Source organism: Elephas maximus, chromosome 1 (genome assembly GCF_024166365.1).
Source record: "Elephas maximus indicus isolate mEleMax1 chromosome 1, mEleMax1 primary haplotype, whole genome shotgun sequence".
Taxonomy (NCBI): Eukaryota; Metazoa; Chordata; class Mammalia; order Proboscidea; family Elephantidae; genus Elephas; species Elephas maximus.
In genome coordinates, this window is record NC_064819.1 from 87,300,204 (window position 1) to 87,324,336 (window position 24,133).

A 24,133-nucleotide genomic window follows, 5' to 3' on the forward strand; every position below is an offset into this window, starting at 1 on the left:
GCAGGCATAGCTCTGGCAACATGCTTTGTCCACTTCTCAACTTTTGTCCTTTTGAATATATGCTGAATAAAACTTTCTTTTTGCTTTACTAAAGTTGGAGATGTTTTTTCCCCTATGACAGTCTCTAGCCAGCAGGATGAATTAAGTTCCCAAAAAGAAGGGTACCAAAAGCTTGAACCTTAGAGCTTAATATTTTTGATAAATGAACTTGTATTCCCTCCTCCCTCCCCCCCCATTACTGAGACACCAGTTTGGGGTTCATATTGAAAACTGCTATAAATTGAGTATACCAGAAGTAATTTGTAATTTCAGCGACCATTTTGGGAAAATGACCTTTCATTTGTGTTGTCCTTTCTTTCCACTTCAGAGAACTTACGCTTGATACTCAGGTTTTGTCAAAAGGTATAATATTCCTCCATCTGAAGCTCTGGCAAGTTTATAAGCTTTATTTAGAACCTTTTTTTTTTTTTCATTGAATTGAGTAGGTCTTACCAAAAATTGCTATATATACTTGTAGAAACTAGGATCCTTGTTTTGTATGGCATTGTTTAGAGAGTTTATGTGATCTTTCTGTCTGCTTTTGTTCTAAGAGCTTGCTTCTGGTCTAGAGTGCTGTGCCTAAGTTTCTGTCTTATATCAGGTTAGAGGCCATGGCTTAGAATTGCTGTTTTTTGTTTTTTTTTTTTTTTATATATAATTTTTATTGTGCTTTAAGTGAAAGTTTACAAATCAAGTTACTCTCTCACCCAAAAACCCATATACACCTTGCTACACACTCCCAATTACTCTCTGCCTAATGAGACAGCCCGCTGTCTCCCTCCACTCTCTCTTTTCGTGTCCATTTCGCCAGCTTCTAACCCCCTCCACCCTCTCATCTCTCCTCCAGGCAGGAGATGCCAACATAGTCTCAAGTGTCCACCTGATCCAAGAAGCTCACTCCTCAACAGCATCCCTCTCCAACCCACTGTCTAGTCCAATCCAGGTGTGAAGAGTTGGCTTCGGGAATGGTTTCTGTCCTGGGCCAACAGAAGGACTGGGGGCCGTGACCACCAGGGACCTTCCACTCTCAGTCAGACCATTAAGTCTGGTCTTATGAGAATTCGGGGTCTGCATCCCACTGCTCCCTCAGGGGTTCTGTGTTGTGTTCCCTGTCAGGGCAGTCATGGGTTGTAGCTGGGCACCATCTAGTTCTTATGGTCTCAGGATGATGTAGTCTCTGGTTCTTGTGGCCCTTTCTGTCTCTTGGGCTCCTAATCACCTTGTGTCCTTGTTGTTCTTCATTCTCCTTTGATCCAGGTGGGTTTAGACCAAATGATGCGTCTTAGATGGCTGCTTGCTAGCGTTTAAGACCCCAGACTCCACTCTTCAAAGTGGGATGCAAAATGTTTTCTTAATAGATTTTATTATGCCAATTGACTTTAAAATGCTGATGTACATTGAGTTTACTCACTTTGACAGTGCAATTAATGAGAACATTGCTCTTAAGATCCTGGTGAAGAACCAGATGGTATCCGGTGGAAAACCAGCACTGTGAGTTTAAAGAACCTGCCATGGTCGCCATCCATGAGCTCAACTAAGTACAGATATTAATCATCAATGTGATATCTCTAATCTCCGATCAAAAGGAGGGAATGATTTAGGAAACAATATTAGACACATTATTTCCTGTCCTGAGCATAGAGAATATGACCCAGCTGGAGCTGTGCTCACAAGGACTCACAAGGACATCAACTGGGCCCTGAGGTATAAAGACAATAGATAGGATAATCTTGGAAAGTATCTTTTAGGGAAACTTTCACAGAAGCCAGAACACAACAGACTTTCCATTCTTATCTTTTTCTATTAACATTTAGTGAACAGAAATTTGTTGGACCAAGGAAGACCCTCCTGACTGTCCTTACTGAAACCTGTACCAATGATTGTTAAGACAATTCAAAATGTAGGATGACAGTTTCTAGCCAATCTGTGAAAAGGTGATGCTTTCAAATTTTTTTGCCTACTTGTAATGTTAATTTATACTGATAACTCTTTAACCTTCCTTGGACTTGGATAGACAAGGCTGTACCAGCAAGCTTGTCCATTTTCCCACTTTTGTCTATTCTGGACTTTCCTTGGACTTGGACAGACATGGCTGTGGTAGCATGCTTGTCTGTTTTCCCATTCTTGCTTAGTCTGTAATATTTCCTTAGACTCAGGCAGACATAGCTCTGGCAACATGCTTTGTCCGCTTCTCAACTTTTGTCCTTTTGAATAAAAAAAAAAAAATTATTTTTTTTGAATACTTGCCGAATAAAACTTTCTTTTTTCTTTACTAAAGTTGGAGATTTTTTTCCCCTACAACAGGGACAAGAATGCATTATTACAGAAATTTTGAATAAACCTACTGCAATTATTATATATATAAAAATAGGTAAATAATTTCATTTGATATCTACCATCTTTCACTTGGAACTGAAAACCCTCTTCATCAGGTTACCTAATGCCCCCTTCACATCCTTATTCCTAAGCGTGTAGATGAAGGGGTTGAGTGTAGGTGTCACCACTCCATAGAAGAGAGCCATGAACTTGGGCTGGTCCCCTGTGATGGAAGAGGCGGGCTGAAGGTACATGCTAATGCCTGGGCCATAAAATAATAAAACTACTATGAGATGTGAAGAACATGTCCCAAAGGCCTTTTTCCTTCCCTCCGAAGACTTAATCTTCAGCATAACATGCCCAATACAAGCATAGGAAGCAAGAATTAGGCAGAGTGGAACAGCTAATATAAAAATGCACACCACAAAGAGTGTGAGCTCATTAGTACTCTTTTCACCACAGGCAATCTTTATCAGAGCAGAAATCTCACACAAGTGATCCAGTTTGTTGAGACCACAGAGTGGTAACTGTAATGTAACCGCAGCATCTGAGACAGCAGAGATGATTCCACTCAGCCACACAATGGATACTAGTAGGACACAGATTCACCGATTCATGTTTAGGGTGTAGTGAAGTGGCCTGCAGATGGCCACATAGCGATCCAAGGACATAGCAGCCAAGAGCAGACATTCTGTGCCACCCATTGTGTGAAAGAAATATAACTGAACTGTACAGCCCATGTAACTGATGGTCTTTTTAGAGCTTCCCAGGTTAACCAGCATCTGAGGGACAATGCTTGTGGTATAACACATGTCCAAAAAGGAGAGGTTGGTGAGGAAGAAATACATGGGGCTGTGGAGCCTGGGGTCTAACTTGGACACCAGAATGATGGCCATGTTTCCCATCATGGCCATAGGGTATGTTATCAGAAGAATAACAAAGACAGGTTTCTCCGTCCAAGGGCGGTCAGTGAAGCCTAGTAGAATAAATTCCTCAGGGTGGCTTATGTTAATTAGTGCCATTGTCTTTATTTCAGCTGCAGTAGGAAGTGGCAAGGAAGATGGAAAGTTAGGAACAGTGGTAAAACATGATTATTCATTGATCACGTGTTCATAGACGATGGAGTGCAGTAGTAACGTGAGGATGAAATAATAAGGGTTCTGGCGCCATGTGGCCTAATTTCCCTTCATGACACTACAAATTAAAGGCAGTCATTTTAAACAACCTAACCATTTTAAAACAGAATTTCCTCCTTTATAAGATAACACTAATTATCTCCTTGGGTTGGGATGAGGATCTAAAGGAAAATAGATGTGACTGTGTTTTGGAAACTCCAGAGCAATGGTTCTCAAACTTCGGCTGGTATAAAAACTCAGGTAAGGTGGCTGTTAAAATGCAAATTATTAGTTTTTATATCCAGCTGTCTGATAGTCAATATGTCACAGGGCTCAGAATTCATGTAACTCATTTACAGAAAAATTGCTGAAAAAGCAGTGACAAGAAGAGTAAAGATATTGAGGTAGCTACAGTAGGAGGAGAAGGAGGAGAAATCCTGGAGACAAGAGTTATCAGGATAGCCCTGTCCATCCCCACTTAGTTAGCTGACTAACTATGTCATCTCTATAGGGAGTAAGAAGGCTTGCTTTAAACCCATCTTAGCTATGTGGAACGGAGCTAGAACCAAAACACTTTTACCTTTAATTTTTTCAAGTATAAAATGAGAGAACTGAACATACCCAAGAATTTGTTTTCAGGTGTATATTTTCTTGTGTGACTATTGAATTCAAATATTGGGTATTTGATCTTTCATGTTAAATTTAGCTAATTTATCTATTGTATAGGGATTTTCTTCTTTGGAGTGAGCTTATTATCCTGTCATATATAAAAGTTTGCAAATATATATTTAACTCCAGGGAACTGCTGTCAGGAGAAAAGTCTATATCCTACTTAAGGCTCAAACTTATTCCAGTCCAGAAATATTTTTTACATTTTTGGGACATTCCTTTGTTTGTTTAGCTAAAATGTACATTAACACAACAAAATTAACCAGACAAGTGAAGAATAATTTTGAGAAAGGTTAAGTAGGTAATGAGGCTTTTTTGTTCATAATGTGCGTTTTATGAAATCCACAATCTTCCCTAAAATGGCATATATTCAGAAATACAGATGGGAAGTTAAAATAGTGCACCCTAGTGACAAAATTCTGAGTTACTCTCAATTAGTGATGTAAAGGTAACAGATTACATTTGTAGGGTTACAAAATACTGTTTTCAGATTCTATTTTATTACATCTTCAGAGCCACCTTGTGAAGGGTCACATAAAGCTTCTGAGGGCTAAGATGGGAATACCTTTGTTTACACACTATCTAGGCTAGTAGTGTAAAATAACAATAATAAAACAGCAAAAATTCTAGTTAAGCCTTAATAATTCATTTTATGCCAAACACTGCAATACACTTTTTACATGCATTAACTCATGTAGTTCCCACCATCAAACCGTATGACACAGGAATTTTTAGGACCCATATTTTAGGATGTTGTTAATTATTGCATCCTAAGTTTATAAAAAAATTTTTTTTTTACCAAGTTTATAGTCTGCTAATAAGTAGAAAGTGTCTAAAGATGAAAAACTAATGCCTTAAATGAGGCATTGAGGTAATGAGACTAAAAATTCAGAGCTTGAAAATTCCTTAGAAAGCATCTCTACTCCCGGGATGTTTACCGAATGAATCTTGCCCCTTACACTCTAATTTGACCTTGACGTTATGCAGAATGTTACATGAACATATAGAATTTTAAAACATGTTGTGAGTAAAGTTCTTTTACAGGTGAAAATTCTATGCCGTAGGTGGCATATGAAATAAAACTATGGTGTGAATTACGTTGATCATTAAAATTAACATTCTAAAAATTCCAATCTCCCTGTGTTATTAAAAAATTGACTAAAATTATCTATTGCCTATTCTTTTAACTTTATATTCACCTTTTCATATTTTTCAATCATGAATCATTCTTCAGTCTTTTAAAGATTAATATTTGATTGCCCATGAATTCATCTAATGTAACTCTATGACAGTATGCATTCAAATCTGTAACTCTAGGGACAGTATTATGTAATTCTAATGTGTGTAACTCTATGTAGATATAACATTAATGATGGTATTCATTCAAGTACACTTTCAGCAATTTTGTTTAATTTGTGTTAGTTGGGAATTTGTTTATATTGTTTGCCGAATTAAGGGTAGTTTTGTTCATGAATAGTGACTACCCCAGAGCCTCCTTCATGAAGCTTGTAACTTTCCACAAATGAGGAATTTCTCTGGATATTTCTACAGTGTTGCCACAGCAGGTGGTCCTAATCTATCAGATTTACTGTTGAAATATATGGTTAAACTCCATAATTCTATACTTAGGTTTCTTTTAAGTCATTCTCGTGATATTTCATCACTGCTAGTTCTTGGACCCCATGACATTTGGATCTCCCACTTCCTGTGATTTTCCATCCCTATGTTGCTATGCAGAAATATATTTATCTACAGTTGTTTAAAGTCCCTTTAATAAAATGCCATGATTCATTGTTTTTGATATCTTCTTTGCATCTCTGCTCACATTTTCATTCTAGCATATCTTATTCTTACAACTTTTTGTTCACACATAGTCATAGTATTTACAGCTCGTTTTAGTTTTAGATACAGTAGAAGGTCATAAGAAGAAACAAAATTATGTCTATCTGACACCAAACCACCTGGATGAAACGCATAGACAGGTCAATCCATTAAATTCGTACTATACATTTTGAAAAGTTCACAGAATTGGATGAGGGCTTTATACTTCATTCAGGTGTTTGACATCTATCAGATACAGTGTTTGATGAAATTTAAATGCTTTTTAGATTGTTCTTAGTGAGAAAGAAAGGGAGAGAGACAGACAGACAGACATACAGAGAAAGAGAGGGAGAGATTAATTTATTACAAAGGGAAAGCCAGTTGCTTCCCAGCCACAGAACTAAATATTCCTAAAGTTTAGGAAAAACCTCTGAAATATTCTCTGTTTTTACATGTAAATCAGGCACTGTGACCTACATACATTCCAACCTTTCCTAAGAATGCATGACATTTTAAAGTATCAAAAAAATTTTTTTAACTTACCTTATTTTAAGAAATATCATTCAATGAAAAGGAATTATGAAAGGATACATTTAAATTTTTAAAAAGTTTGTAGAAGGAGAAACTGTCCTACACAGATGTATATCTAAGAATCAGCTTCAGACTGTGAGTTTTTCAGTTGATAGGACTCCAAAGAGAGAAAAGCATGGGTTAGGAACGTAATAGTAGGTAGTATCAGGGATGCCTTGCTACTATGTTATTTGTACTCTATTCCTAAGGCCTCTGGGCATTGTTTTCAACAAGTTATTTATCTTTTTTTTTTTTTTTTTTATCGTTATTCCAGATGGATTAGCACAAAAGTTCCTTGGGACAGAGCTCTCTGAATAGATGCTGTGTTCAATTAGTCACCTACTGCACTGAGACTGGTAGCAAGTCCTTTGATTATTAGATTTGTTTTGCAATAATCATTTTTTTTTAATTTTTATTGTGCTTTAAGTGCAAGTTTAAATCAAGTCAGTCTCTCACACAAAAATTTATATACACCTTGCTACATACACCCAATTGCTCTCCCCCTAATGAAACAGCCTACTCCCTCCCTTCACTCTCTTTTCACGTCCATTCTGCCAGCTTTTAAGCTGCTATACCCTCTCATCTCCCCTCCAGACAGGAGATGCCAACATAGTTTCAAGTGTCCACCTCATCCGAGAAGCTCACTCCTCACCAGCATCTCTCTCATTTTTTAAAAAGCAAACACTTGGTTACTAATTTTAAAAAGTTTCCCCTAAGGTTAGAGTTTACTTGAATAAATCATTTTGGGGTACTTAAATGTAAGTTCCTTAAATATTTTACTTCATTCATTCTTAGAATATCTTACATGATATTCAATTATTTCTATTCATATTATTAAAGGAAATAAAGATGAGTTGAAAAGGGGAGACACTGGCAAAAAATCAAAGTTTGATTTCTACAATGAGCAGGCCAAATGGTGGAGATAAAGGATACAGAAAAATAAGTAATTGGTATATGCTATAATAATGTGAGGATCCCTGGTGGCACAATGGTTAAATGCTCAGCTGTCAATCAAAAGGTTGGTAGGTCAAACCTACCCAATGGCTCTGCAGGAGAAAGACCTGGTCGTCTGTTCTTGTAAAGTTTCAGCTTAGGAAACTCTCTGTGAGGCAGTTCTTCTCCGTCCTATAGGGTCTCTACAAGTCAGAATAGATGCGATGGCACACGACAACATCTGATAATGTAGATACACCAATTATAAAGAGTAGGATAAAGAAGAAAGTATATGGAAAGAAGAAAAACTTCACAGATTAGGTATTAACTAGAGTTAAAAGGAAATAATTTGGAAATGAATGCTGGGTAAGTAAGGGGAAGGAGATTATTAATAATAATAGTGCTCATACTAGAACACTGATCAGGTCTATAAAAAGTATTGGTATAAAAGTACCTACAAGAACAAAACTTTAAAATCTCCAAAACACCAAAATAATATCAAATTAATACAGAAAGCAAACTGATCATATAGTGCTTTTTATCCTTCTATGGTCACATATGTATATATATTCACATATTTTTAAATAAGTACTAAACATCATATGACCTAAGTCAAAATTTATCAAATATATCAATAAATGAAAATGGTTGTAACTCACCTGCTGAACTAAAAAATGATTTTCAGATTAGCTCACAAAGCAAAATCCAACTCCATGTTGTATTTAAGAGACATGCCTAAAACAGATAATTAGAAACATTAAGAATAAAAGGAAGAGAAGACTGGGCTAAGATGGCGGAATAGCAAGATGCTTCTGGCAATCCCTCTTACAATAAAGACCCAAAAAGTAGACTAAAACGATTATATTTATGACAAGCTAGGAGTCCTCAACATTAATGGCAGAGTTAGAAAATGGACTGAGTGGCAGGTGGAGAGAGAGACCGTTCAGAAGCGGATAGAAGTTGCCAGACCTGAATCGCTGGGACCCCTTAGGTACCATTCCCAGAAGCAGCTGCAGCAGGCTGGTGGTAGCGTTCAGCTGTACTTTTTTCAGGGAGAACCAGCCAGCCATACAGCCTACTTGCACCTCCAGAATCAGAGAAGAACTGTGCTCTTGGCAAAAGTTAAGTACTTGCATATATTTTTCTGTGCTCTCCACCCCCAACCAGCTTCAGTGCCTGTTGATTTCCCTGGGCCTGAGATAGGCCCTGTTGAGTGCCTAGAGCCATCCTCCCAGCAATGGTGAAGGAAAAAATTCACAACAGGGGAAAAGATAATTTGCCAGCTCCACTAACCTGAGGAGCTCAGAACAAAAGCGGCTCCTGTCCAGGCATCAGTGGTCTGTAGACTTTGATACCTTTCCCACTGCACGGACTTATGTGGGCCTATGTCAGGAGAATAGGCCCTTGCTGGCAGACTGAGACTGTTTAAGCTGTGCAGTGGAGAGGTGGGTGTTTGATATTTAACAAGGCTTTGCCTATTAAACAGGGTCCTCACCTACCCACATCAGGGGCCTAAGGACTGGTGGCTCCACTCAGGTCACCCAGCCACCCATGACAGGGGTACAAGGATAACTGATACCTCCCAGTCCTCCAACAAAAAGCACTGGGTGCCCATGGTCCATTTGCAGAACTCACTCATCTCTATGCTCTAGGGAACAGGGATGTGCTTTTCTCAGAGACACTTGGGGGATGGTTCTCAGCCTCCTGCCTTGTTCAGAGCATGACTCCCTGCTGCAACCAGTTACCAGTACCCACACCAAACACTCTGCCACTCTAAGACTGTAGGACAGAGCCTGTACCACACTCTTGATGACCAGCTACCTGGACATCTGAGCTGAATCCACACAAGAAAAGTGAATGGACTCAAACTCATACACCTGATAACAGCTCTAGGCATCTGGTGAGAGGACATCAGAGCACCAAAGGTGAAAATAATCAAGCCAGTTCACTCAAGCAACCCATTTGGGCATATCTAAACAAAACAAAGCAAGAAACTGGATACGGTAAGCAAACGTAAAATAAACTAATACAATAATGTATAGATAACTTGGAGACAACAGTCAATATAAAACCACATAAAGAAACAGACCATGATAGCTTCAACAAGCTTTCAAAACAGAGAATCAAAGGACCTTCTGGACGAAGGTGCCTTCCTGGAATTACCAGATGCAGAATTCAAAAGATTAGTACACAGAACTCTTCAAGACATAAGGAAGGAGGTCAGGCAATACGTAGAACAAGCCAAAGAATACACAGATAAAACGGTTGAAGAAATTAAAAAAGTTCTTCAAGGACATAACTAAAATTTTAATAAGCTCCAAGAAGCCACAGAGAGACAGCAATCAGAAATTTGGAAAATTAATACAAAATTACAGAATTAGACAACTCAGTAGAAAGTCAGAGGAGCAGAATTGAGCAAGTGGAAGGCAGAATTGGTGACCTTGAAGATAAAGCACTTGGCACCAATAAATATATTTGAAAAAAATTAGATAAAAGAATTAAAAAAATAAAGAAATCTTAAGAATCATGTGGGACTCTCTCAAGAGAAATAATCTATGAGTAATTGGAGTACCAGAACAGGGAGGATAACAGAAAATACAGAGAGAATTGTTGAAGATTTGTTGGCAGAAAACTTCCCTGATATCATGAAAGATGAGAAGATATCCATCCGAGAGACTCATCGAACTCCACATAAAGCAGATTTTAAAAGAAAATCACCAAGACATATAATAACCAAACTTGCCAAAACGAAAGACAGAGAGTTTTAAGAGCAGATAGGGATAAACGAAAAGCGACCTAAAGAGGGCAGTCAATAAGAATAAACTTGGCCTACTCAGCAGAAACCATGCAGGCAAGAAGGCGATGGGATGACTTATACAAAACATTGAAGAAAAAAAATTGCCAGCCAAGAATCATAGAGCAAAACTGTCTCTCAAATATGAAGGTGAAATTAGGATATTTCCAGAAAAACAGAAGTTTAGGTATTTTGTAAAAACTAAACCAAAACTACAAGAAATACTAAAGAGAGTTCTTTGGTTAGAAAACCAATAATATCAGGTATCAGCCCAAGACTACAACACTGGTCAGAGCAATCAGATGTCAACCCAGACAGGGAAATCACAAAAATAAATCAAGATTTAAAAAAATGTTCAAAACAGGAAGACAGCGATGTCATTATGTAAAAGAAGACCACAGTAAAATAATAAAGAGGACCTAAGAAATATAGTCATAGATCTTTCATATGGAGAGGAAGACAAGGTGATATAAAGAAATATTAGTTAGGTTCAAACTTAGAAAAATAGGGGTAAATGTTAAGGTAACCACAAAGGAGACTAACTATCCTACACATCAAAATAAAATACTAAAAAAAAAAAAATAGAGACTCACCAGAAACAAAATCAACAGCAATGAATAAGAGGAAAAGACAATATACAAAGATAAACCACTCAGTGCAAAAAATTAAGTGGGAAAAAGAAACTGTCAACAACACACAAAAAAAGACATCAAAATGACAGCACTAAACTCATAACTATCCATAATTAAGCTGAATGTTAATGGACTAAATGCACCCATAAAGAGACAGAGAGTGGCAGAATGGATTAAAAAACACGATCCATTTATATGCTGCCTACAAGAGACACACCTTAGATGTAGAGATACAAACAAACTAAAACTGAAAGGATGAAAAAAATAAATATCAAACAAACAATCAAAAAACAGCAGGAGTGGCAACACTACTTTCTGACAAAATAGACTTTAAAGTCAAATCCACCACAAAGGTTAAGGAAGGACACTATATAATAATTAAAGGGACAATATGCCAGGAACATATAACCATATTAAATGTTTGCACACCCAATGACAGGGCTGCAAGATACATAAAACAAACTCTAATGGCATTGAAAAGTGAAATAGGCAGCTCCACAATTATAGCAGGAGACTTTAACACACCACTTTCAGTGAAGGACAGGACATCCAGAAAGAACCTTAATAAAGACACGGAAGATCTAAATGTCACAATCAACCAACTTGACCTTATAGACATATACAGAACACTCCACACAACAGCAGCCAAGTATACTTTCTTTACCAGTGCACATGGAACGAGCTCCCAGAAATCAAACACCTATGTTAATCCAAAGACTTCACCAAAAGAGTAAAAAGATTACCTACAGACTGGGAAAAAGTTTTTAGCGATGACATTTCCGATCAGCACCCAATCTCTAAAATCTACATGATACTGCAAAAACTCAATGACAAAAAGACAAATAACCCAATTAAAAAATGGGCAAAGATATGAACAGACACTTCACTAACAAAGACATTCAGGTGGCTAACAGATGCATGAGGAAATGCTCATGAGTCATTAGCCATTAATCAAAACTACAATGTGATTCCATCTCACTCCAACAAGGCTGGCATTAATCCAAAAAACACAAAATAATAAATATTGGAGAGGTTGTGGAGAGACTGGAACACTTATACACACCTGGTGGGAATGCAAAATGGCACAAACACTTTGGAAATGAATTTGGCGCTTCCTTAAAAAGCTAGAAATGGTACTAGTATGCAATCTAGCAATCCCACTCCTTGGAATATATCCTAGAGAAATAAGAGCCTTTACATGAACAGATATATGCACACCCATGTTCATTGCAGCACTGTTTACAATAGCAAAAAGATGGAAGCAACCAAGGTGCTCATCAGCGGATGAATGGATAAACAAATTATGGTATATTCACACAATGGAATACTAAGCATCAATAAAGAACAGTGATGAATCCATGAAACATTTCATAACATGGAGGAATCTGGAAGGCATTATGCTGAGTGAAATTAGTCAGCTGCAAAAGGACAAATATTGTATAAGACCACTATTATAAGAACTGGAGAAATAGTTTAAACAGAATATTCTTTAATGGTTACAAGAGGGAGGAGGAGGGAAGGGAGGGAGAGGAATTTTCACTAATTAGTAGATAACTATTTTAGGTAAAGGGAAAGACAACACACAATACAGGAGAGGTCAGCACAACTGGACTAAACCAAAAGCAAAGAAGTTTCCTGAATAAACAATGCTTCAAAGGCCAGTGTAGCAGGAGTAGGTTTCACAGGACATCTAAGTCAATTGGCATAATAAAATCTATTAAGAAAACATTCTGGATTCTACTTTGGAGAGTGGCGTCTGGGGTCTTAAAGGCTAGCAAGTGGCCATCTAAGATGCATCAATTGGTCTCAACCCACCTGAAGCAAAGGAGAATGAAGAACACCAGTGACACGGGGTAATTATGAGCCCAAGAGACATAAAGGGCCACATAAGCCAGAGACTACATCAGCCTGAGATCCGAAGAACTATATGGCGCCTGGCTATCACCGATGACTGCCCTGACAGGGTACACAACAAAGAACTCGTGAGGGAGCAGGAGAGCAGTGGGATGCAGACCCCAAATTCTCATGAAAAGACCTGACTTAATGGTCTGACTGAGACAAGAATGACCCCAGAGGGCATGGCCCCCAGACCTTCTGTTAACCCAAGACAGGAACCATTCCCAAAGCCAACTTTTCAGACAGAGATTGGACTGGACTATGGGATAGACAAGGATACTGGTGAAGAATGAGCTTCTTGGATCAAGTAGATACATGACACTGTTGGCATCTCCTGTCTGAAGGGGAGATGAGAGGGTAGAGAGGGTCAGAACCTAGCTGAATGGACATGAAAAACGAGAGAGGAGGGAAGGAGTGTGCCATCTCATTAGGGCGAGAGCAAGTAGGAGTATATACCAAGATGTTTGCAAGTTTTTGTTTGAGAGTCTGACTTCATTTGTAAACTTTCATTTAAAGCACCATAAAAATTAAAAGAAAAAGAATAAAAGGAAGGACAAAAATTTACAAGGTACATTAAAGAAAAAGACAATAATGGTCATGGTCTTGATATTTGACAAAGAAGACTTAAGATCAATAAATCTGAAATGAAACAAAGACTCTTCCTAATGTTAAAGGTTAAAATGCTCAATGAGGATATGACGACTATTAATACCTACATCTTGTTAACACATAGTCACCAAAAAGTGACATAAATGAGTATACTAGGGAACAGAGAGAGAGACATACTAATATAGTAGACTTTAATATACCTCTCTCAATTGAAGGTGAATCGAGTGAGCAAAAAATATACTAAGACTAAACATAATCGCTAATATAAATTATATACTCTATATTAGACAATGGAAACCCTGGTGGCTTAGTGGTTAAGTGCTACGGCTGGAATCCGCCAGGTGCTCCTTGGAAACTCTATGGGGCAGTTCTACTCTGTCCTATAGGGTCGCTTTGAGTGGGAATCAACTTGACGGCACTGGTTTTTGTTTGTTTGTTTGTTTGTTTTGCTTATATTAGACAATAAACCCCAAAGAAAAACCTCAATAAATCCCCCAAAATAGAAATGATGAGAATAACATTCTCAAACCACAATCCAATAAATGTAGAATATAATGAATTAAAAAATAAAATCCCCTTGACTTTGTGATGTTATAGTGTAAAGATTTGTATTCTGATTAATGTAAAATTGAGAGATTTATTAAAAGAAAAGAGACAGCTCAAGCTGGGAATAGACTGAACTCCTTGAGCTGGAATACAGTAATTCCAAATGGCAACTCAGCAGTGAAGTTTTACAGGAGGGGAACAATGGATATGAAACATGTTACTCAATTGGTATTTAGAAACTTTGATCATCCAAAGGCACTACTTGATTGGTAGTGGATCATTTTAAGGCAGGACTTCCTATGGCAGGAGCTTGTATGATAGGACTTCCTATGCAAGCTCTATAGGGTGATTGACCTAAAAGGGTATATGTCTATCATGGATTGAATTGTGTCCCCCCAAAATATGTGTCAACCTGGTTAGGCCATGATTCCCAGTATTCTGTGTTTGTCCTCCACTTTGTGATCGTAGTTTTATGTTAAAGAGGATTAGGGTGGGATTGTAACACCCTTACCAGGTCATACCCCTCATTCCAATGTAAAGGGGGTTTCCCTGGGATGTGGCCTGCACCACCTTTTATCTCTCAAGAGATAAAAGGAAAGGAAAGCAAGCAGAGAGGAGAGGACCTCATGCCACCAAGAAAGCAGTGTCAGGAGCACAGTGGGTCCTTTGGACACGGGGTCCCTGTGTGGAGAAGCTCCTAGCCCAAGGAGAAGACTGATGAGAAGGCTGACAGAGAGAAAGCCTTCTCCTGGAGCTGACACCCTGAGTTTGGACTTTTAGCCTACTTCAACATGAGGAGATAAATTTCTCTTTGTTAAAGCCATCAACTTGTGGTATTTCTGTTACAGCAGCACGAGATGACCAAGAAAACATCTCTTTCTTAGACTGGTTACAGTGTGGCAATTACACAGCTATGTGACAGGGAGGGGTTGCAGTGCAATTACATCAACTGTAGCAGACATCCCTCTCTTAGAAAAAGTATGGTAGCTGGCTGCTGCTAGGGTGAAAAAAGAACCAGCAATCAAGGAATCTCACCCAATCTTCGGACTGGCCATTTCAGTTGTTATCAGGAACCTCAATATAATTTTTTTAATTCCCTTACACAGTAATTAAGAATATTTCAGGAGAAGCACTAAATAAAAATGGCAAAATTTCAGTAAGATAATGATAATACAAACATGACATGTCAGGATCTATGTAACAGAGAAATTAGAGTTCAGAGGAAAATTCATTACTTTAAAACACTTATGTGAATAAAAATTATTATGAATGAAATACACATCCAACTCAAAAAGATAGAAAAAAACAAAGTGAATGAAAAGAAAAGAGAAAGATTGGTAAAGATAAAAACGGAACTGAATGGTTCTTTGAAATAAAATTAGGAAACTAGACAAACCATAGCTAACATCATTTTAAAAAGTGGAAAGGAAAAATACGCAAATTTAAAAAACACCAGTGAGAAAGGACCATCAAATTGCAAATATTATAAAAATGATAAAGACCATTTTGTACAACTCCATTCAAATCAATTTTAAAAGGTAGTTAAAAGTTTATATTTTCTAGTAAAATATAATTTATAGAAATGAGCCCACTAAATTAGAAAGTTTAAGAAGACCAATTTCTATAGAAGAAACAGAGATAGCTTTGAGTCCTCATCACAATTCCCCCAAAACTTTAAACATCAGATAATTTCAACGGTAATAAACTATTTCAGAGCACAGAATAAGAAGGAAGACCTTGAGGCCATTTCTTCAAAGCAAAGATAGCATGCTGCTGTGGATTAAACTGTGTCTTTCCAAAATATGTATTGAAATCCTGGCCCCTATACCTGTGGACGTGACCCTGTATGGAGATAGGGTTTTTCATTTTTTATAAAGTCGTACCAGAAAAGGGTGAGTCCTAAACCTAATCACTTCTGAGTTATAATAAAAGGAAAATAGACAAAGAGACATACACAGGGGGAAGATGCCATATGAAGACAGACGCACTTGGCAGATGCATCGTCATAGATAAAATTGGATCCCCCCAAAATATCTGTCAATTTGGCTAGGTAATGATTCCCAGTATTGTGTGTCATCTGATGCGATTTTACTGTTGTTGTTGTTAGGTGCCTTCCAGTCGATTCCGACTCATACTGACCCTATGCACAACAGATGGAAACACTGCCCAGTCCCGCGCTATCCTTATAATCATTGTTATGCTTGAGCTTATTGTTGCAGCCACTGTGTCAATCCACCTCGTTGAGGGTCTTCCTGTTTTCCACTGACCCTGTACTCTGCCGAGCGTGATGTCCTTCTCCAGGGACTGATCCCTCCTGACAACATGTCCAAAGTATGTAAGATGCAGTCGTGCCATTCTTGCCTCTAAGAAGCATTCTAGCTGTATTTCTCAGACAGATTTGTTCATTCTTTTGGCAGTACATAGTATATTCAATATTCTTTGCCAACACCACAATTCAAAGGTGTCAATTCTTCTTCGGTCTTCCTTATTCACTGTTCAGCTTTCACATGCATATGATGTGATTAGAAATACCATGGCTTGGGTCAGGTGCAGCTTAGTCTTCAAGGTGACATCTTTGTTTTCAATACTTTAGAGAGGTCCTTTGCAGCAGATTTACCCAATGCGATGCATCTTTTGATTTCTTGACTGCTGCTTTCATGGCTGTTGATTGTGGATCTCAGTGAAATGAAATCCTTGACAACTTCAATCTTTTCTCCGTTTATCATGATGTTGTTCATTGGTCCAGTTGTGAGGATTTTTGTTTTCTTTATGTTGAGGTGCAATCCATACTGAAGGCTGTGGTCTTTGATCTTCATTAGTAAGTGCTTCAAGTCCTCTTCACTTTCAGCAAGCAAGGTTGCGTCATCTGCATAACGCAGGTTGTTAATGAGTCTTCCTCCAATCCTGATGCCCTGTTCTTCTCCATATAGTCCGGCTTCTTATATTATTTGCTCAGCATACAGATTGAATAGGTATGGTGAAAGGATACAACCCTGACGCACACCTTTCCTGACTTTAAACCAATCAGTATTCCCTTGTTCTCTCCGAACAACTGCCTCTTGATCTACGTAAAGGTTCCTCATGAGCACAATTAAGTGTTCTGGAATTCCCATTCTTTGCAATGTTATCCATAATTTGTTATGATCCACACAGTTGAATGCCTTTGCACAGTCAATAAAACACAGGCAAACATCCTTTCGGTATTCTCTGTTTTCGGCTAGGATCCATCTGACATCAGCAATGATGCCCCTGGTTCCACATCCTCTTCTGACACCATCCTGAATTTCTGGCAGTTCCCTGTCGATATACTGCTGCAGCCGTTTTTGAATGATCTTCAGCAGAATTTTACTTGCATGAGATATTAATGATATTGTTGTATAATTTCCACATTCGGTTGGATCACCTTTCTTGGGAATAGGCATAAATATGGATCTCTTCCAGTCAGTTGGCCAGGAAGCTGTCTTTCATATTTCTTGGCATAGATGAGTGAGTACCTCCAGTGCTGCATCTGTTTGTTGAAACATCTCAATGGATATTCTGTCAGTTCCTGGAGCCTTGTTTTTCACCAATGCATTCAGAGCAGCTTGGACTTCTTCCTTCAGTACTATCGGTCCCTGATTATATGCCATCTCTTGAAATGGTTGAACATCGACTAATTCTTTTTGGTATAATGACTCTGTGTATTCCTTCCATCTTCTTTTGATGCTTCCTGCGTCATTTAATATTTTCCTTATAGAATCCTTCACTATTGCAACTCTGGGCTAGAATTTTTTCTTCAGTTCTTTCAGCTTGACCAACGCCGAGCATGTTCTTCCGTTCTGGTTTTCCATCTCCAGCTTTTTGCACATGTCATTATAATACTTTACTTTGTCTTCTCAAGACGCCCTTTGAAATCTTCTGTTCAGTTCTTTTACTTCATCAATTCTTCCTTTTGCTTTAGCTGCTTGACGTTCGAGAGCAAGTTTCAGAGTCTCCTCTGATATCCATCTTGGTCTTTTCTTTCTTTCCTGTCTTTTCAATGACCTCTTGCTTTCTTCATGTATGATGTCTTAGGAATTTACTCTGTGTTATAAATCCCATCTCTATGATGTTATTGAGATGGTTAGTGGCAGTTATGTGGACTCAATCTACAAGATTAGTCTATCATTTAAGCCAGTCTCTTTCCAGATATAAAAGAGAGAAGCAAGCAGAGAGACACAGGGACCTCATACCACCAAGAAAACAATGCCAGCCCCATGATTGGTTGTGGATCGTACCATTGTGATTCATAGGGTTTTCATTGGATGCTTTTCCAAAATAGATTACCAGGCCTTTCTTTCCAGTCTGTCTTAGTCTGGAAGCTCTGTTGAAACCTGTTCAACATCGTAGCAACATGCAAGTCTCCACCATGAGGTGTATTGTCCATGAATTTCCCACATGGAAGGCTAGCATTCTACCACAGAATCACCAATATCCCCTACTTTAACGTTTAAATCATAATGGCTTAAAAAGTCATGTCTGGTTACTTCAATACCTGGTTTACCTGGTTTGTTTCTAACATATATATATATATATATTTGTCTTGGTCCTGTTTTTATATACTCAGCTCTTTTTTATTGAATGACAAGCAAGGAACATTTTTAAAAGTCCTGAGTAGTATGACCCTTTTCCAGAGAGAACTTATTTTACTTTTGGCAGGCAAAAGTAAAGACAAATCACCTTAATTCTGAGTGGAATGGAGCTGATTCACATTGCTGGATGGGAAAGTAAAATGATACAGCCACCTGGGTGGTTGGTGGTAAGCCATCTTTAAAACACTGTTTGAAGGTTTCTTAAAAAAAAATAAACAAATACCCACCCTATGGTCTAGCCATTCAACTCCTAAGTATTTATTCAAAAGAAATTAAAACATTTGCTCACATGAAGACTTATACCCAAATATTCATAGCAGCTTTATTCAAAATAGCCAAAACCCGTGAAACAATCCTTATGTCTGCCAACAGGTGAAGTGCATAAACTATAACAACAACAACAAGAGCAACAAAACCACTGAGATCGAGTCGATTCCAAGTAATAGTGACCCTATAGGACAGAGTAGATCTGCCCCATAGGATTTCCAAGGCTGTAAATCTTTATGGAGGCAGGCTGCCACATCTTTTTGTCATGAATAAACTATAGTATATCCGTATAATGGAACACTACTACTAACAAAAGGAACAAACTACTGATACAAGGGATGTTATGGATGAATCTCAGAATCTTTTGCTGAGTGAGAAAATAAAGACCCAAAAGAATACAGACTGCATGATTGCATTTATAGAAATTTTTTTAAAAAATGCAGACTATTCTATGGTGATAAAAAGTAGATCAGTAGTTGCCTGAGTCTGGGGCTGGAGGGAATGAGGGACAGGAAAGAGGCACAAAGGATTTTTAGTGGGTGATGGAAATATTCTCTATCTTGACTGTGGTGTTGGTTTCGTGGTATATGGAACTGTGAAAACTTGCTGAATTATACAATTAATTGGGTGTAGAACTTATTGAATTATACAACTTAAATGGATGTGGTTTATTCTACACTAATTATAACTCAATAAAGTTGATTATAAAACCTGGCTTTCAGTTTTTGTGAGGTCTGGTCTATATCCAGTTTCCCTATAACCTACGCTGCAGCCCTTCAGTTGTCTGATCTGAAAGTCTTGGATGCTTATAAGGCCCTGATTTCCAATATTTGTTTCCCCAGTACTGTGAGACACTGAAAGCTCTGCTTTTTTAAGCCACTTAGCTGTCACTTTTCTGTTCTGTTTCATGGGTGATGCATAAAAAAGGGACAGATATTTTGAAGTTATAAGCAGGGATCGTTTTTCTGTGCTTCCTTTCTACTTGGCATTTTAACTTCCTTAAGTATTAGAGAAACTCAATAACAACTCATGACACAATTTTGCTTGCCAAAAATGAAAATGACTTGAAGTACTTACTGTTGAAGGTCAAAGACTATAGCCTCACAGTATGGATTACACTTGAATGTGAAGAAAACAAAAATCCACAAAATTGGGGCCATAAACAAAGTCATTATAAATGGGGAAGAAATTGAAGTTGTCAAGGATTTCATTTGACTTGGTTCAACAAGCAGTATCCATGGAAGCAAGAGTTAAGAAATCAAATGACGTATTGCACTGGGCAAATCTACAGCAAAAGACCTCTTTCAAATGTTAAAAAGCACAGATATCAGTTTGATGACTAAGGTGTGCCTGACTCAAGCCATGGTATTCTCAATTGCCTCACATGCATGTTAAGGCTTTCAATGAAAAGGGATGACTGAAGAAGAATTGACTCACTCAAATTACAGTGTTGGTGAAAAATATTGAATATACCATGGACTACCAGAAGGATGAATAAACCAGTCTCGGAGGAAGTACAACCAAAATGCTCCTTAAAAGAGTGAATGGGAGGAGGCGGGGCCAAGACAGTGGACTAGGTAGATGCTACCTCGGATCCCTCTTGCAACAAAGACTTGGAAAAACAAGTGAATCGATCACATACATAGCAATCTATGAACCCTGAACAACAAACACAGACTTAGAGACAGAGAACGAACAAATACAGGGAAGCAGTGACTGTTTTCGGAGCCTGGAGCTAGCGTCCCAGTCAGGTAACCTTGGTGCCAGGCTTAGGTCTGGGCCCAGGGGAGCTGAACTGAAAAAACTTGCGACGGCGCAAACAAGGGGTGCAGCCCTACCCCCCTGAACTGACCCCAGGAGGGGGCCCAGCTAGTCCGCGCCAGCGGCGTGGCGACGTGGTTGGTGGGAGAAGTCCCCAGAAGGCAGTGACTGGATTTGGAGCCGGGAATGCAGCGTCCCAGCCGGGGAACCTTGGTGCCGGGCTTTTGACTGGGCGCTGTCACGGTACAAACACCGGGCATAGCCCTACTCCCCTGAACTAACCCCGGGAGGGGGCCCAGCCAGCCTGCGGAGGTGGCGCGGCGACGCCACTGGCCGGACGAGAAGTCCCCAGGAGGCAGCGACTGATTTTGGAGCCGGGAGTGCATCGTCCCAGCAGGGGAACCTTGTCACTGGGCTTTGGATTGGCAGCGGAGGATCTGACTGCTGCTTCAGCGGGCCAGACCCACGGGGACAATCTCCACACAGCTAGCACACATAGGCCACACGCCCGTCAGCAGTCTCAGATAAAATAGTCATTCCAAGCAAGATAAGCAACTTTGGCTATATTCCAGGGTGCTTTTTTTTTTTTTTTTTTTTACTCTCCTGTTTCTCTGAACCCCCCCTCACCCTTCCCAGGCAGCTTCATTAATATTGGAATTTCCTGAGCCAGAGGGAGAATGGCTCCGGCTCTGTGGCAGCTTTGCTTTTCCCTTTTTTTTTTGGTCTTTTCCTAACCCATTCTTCCAGCCTGAGAGAAAAAAAAAAAACAAAAAACCCAGGGACCAAAAATCCATCCCTAATTGGACTGAAAACACAGAAACAGCTACAGCCAAGCATATATGACCCAAATCTCGGACTTTCATCCTTACAGGGAACAAGGTGGTGGTTATAATCCAAAGGCACTTCTGATAGGGATCTGACTGCATTTTTTTTTTTAGCAGATTTTCTGGAAAAACAAGTTTCCCAGGTCTGATAGCTCTGCTTATTCAACAGAGCCCTCACTGACCCACAACAGGGAACTGAGGGCTGAAGCTCCCCCCAGACCACCAAGCCTCTTGCCTTAGGGGTCTAAGGAGGGTGACACCTACCAATCAGTAGAGGTACTTGCATTGGGGGCCTAAGGTACAGCTGCAGTGCCCTCCCACCAAGGTGGTATAGGAATAGAGACACACCTACCTCACTGACACTTGGGGGAAGCCTGTCAGCATCCTGCCCCCCCTGGAGGGTGAACCCCAGCTGCTACTAGAATCTGGTGCACACAACTATCACCACTACTTCTCGGGGTGGGTAGGTGTTAGGGTGCAACACACATGAGATGACCCAAAATCAGATTCTACTCAAGAATAGTGAATAGACTCAGGCATATATATCTGGCAACAGCCCAAACCAGCTGGTAATAGGTCATAAGTAAGTCAAGGGCTACAACAAACAAGACAGCACAATCTAGTAGCCCATCCACGTATATTGAAAGAAAACAAAACAAGATAAGACTCAGTGAGCAATTATAAAATAAACCACTACTATATCTTTTATATCTTAGTGATGGCTCCGAGACAGCAGTCGATATCAAATCACATAAAGAAGCAGACCATGACAGCTTCTACAACCCCCCAAACAAAAGAATCAAAATCTTTCCCAAATGAAGATACAATCCTGGAATTATCAGATACAGAATATAAAAAACTAATTTACAGAATGCTTCAAGACATCAGGGATGACCTCATAAATGAAATAAGGCAAACTGCAGAAAAAGCCAAGGAACACACTGATAAAACAGTTGAAAAACTCAAAAAGATTATTCAAGAATATAGTGGAAAAATTAATAAGCTGCAAGAATCCATAGAGAGACAGCATGTAGAAATCCAAAAGATTAACAATAAAATTACAGAATTAGACAATGCAATAGGAAGTCAGAGGAGCAGACTCGAGCAATTAGAATGCAGACTGGGAAATCTGGAGGACCAGGGAATTAACACCAACATAGCTGAAAAAAAATCAGATAAAAGAATTAAAAAAAATGAAGAAACCCTAAGAATCATGTGGGACTCTATCAAGGATAACTTGCATGTGATTGGAGTCCCAGAACAGGGAGGGAGGACAGAAAACACAGAGAAAATAGTTGAAGATCTGCTGACAGAAAACTTCCCTGACATCATGAAAGACGAAAGGATATCTATCCAAAATGCTCATCGAACCCCATTTAAGATTGATCCAAAAAGAAAATCACCAAGACATATTATCATCAAACTTGCCAAAACCAAAGATAAAGAGAAAATTTTAAAAGCAGCTAGGGAGAAAAGAAAGGTCTCCTTCAAGGGAAAATCAATAAGAATAAGTTCAGACTACTCAGCAGAAACCATGCAGGCAAGAAGGCAATGGCATGACATATACAGAGCACTGAAGGAGAAAAACTGCCGGCCAAGGATCATATATCCAGCAAAACTCTCTCTGAAATATGAAGGCGAAATTAAGATATTTACAGATAAACACAAGCTTAGAGAATTTGCAAAAACCAAACCAAAGCTACAAGAAATACTAAAGGAAATATTTTGGTCAGAAAACCAATAATATCAGATACCACCACAACACAAGGTCACAAAACAGAACATCCTGATATCAACTCAAATAGGGAAAACACAAAAACAAATTAAGATTAATTAAAAAAAAAATGCTCATAACAGGGAATCATTGAAGTCAATATGTAAAAGATCACAACAATCAAAAAGAGGGACTAAATACAGGTGGCATAGAACTGCCATATGGAGAGGGATACAAGGCAATATAGAACAATACAAGTTAGGTTTTTACTTAGGAAAAATAGGGGTAAATATTAAGGCAACCACAAAGAGGTATAACAACTCCATAATTCAAGATAAAAGCCAAGAAAAACGTAACGATTCAACAAACATAAAGTCAAACACTACGAAAATGAGGATCTCACAATTTACTAAGAAAAACTTCTCAGCACAAAAAAGTAAGTCGAAAAATGCAATTGTCAATAACACACATAAAAAGGCATCAAAATGACAACACTAAACATTTATCTATAATTACGCTGAATGTAAATGGACTAAATGTACCAATAAAGAGACAGAGAGTCTCGGACTGGATAAAGAACCACGATCCATCTATATGCTGCCTACAAGAGACACACCTTAGACTTAGAGACACAAACAAACTAAAACTCAAAGGATGGAAAAAAATATATCAAGCAAACAATAAGCAAAAAAGAAGAGGAGTAGCAATATTAATTTCTGACAAAACAGACTTTAGACTTAAATATACCACAAAGGATAAAGAAGGACACTACATGATGATAAAAGGGACAATTCATCAGGAAGATATAACCATATTAAATATTTATGCACCCAGTGACAGGGCTACAAGATACATAAATCAAACTTTAACAGGATTGAAAAGTGAGATAGACACTTCCACAATTATAGTAGGAGACTTCAACACACCACTTTCAGAGAAGGACAGGACATCCAGTAAGAAGCTCAATAGAGACATGGGAGACCTAATTACAACAATCAACCAACTTGACCTCATTGA

The 24,133-nt window shown here is 38.6% G+C and overlaps 1 pseudogene; it reads right to left on the minus strand.

Moving 5' to 3' along the window:
* Positions 1 to 2,441: 2,441 nt before the first annotated feature.
* LOC126070677 (olfactory receptor 2B11-like) lies at positions 2,442 to 3,377 on the minus strand (annotated as a pseudogene).
* Between the last annotated feature and the right edge of the window lie 20,756 nt (positions 3,378 to 24,133).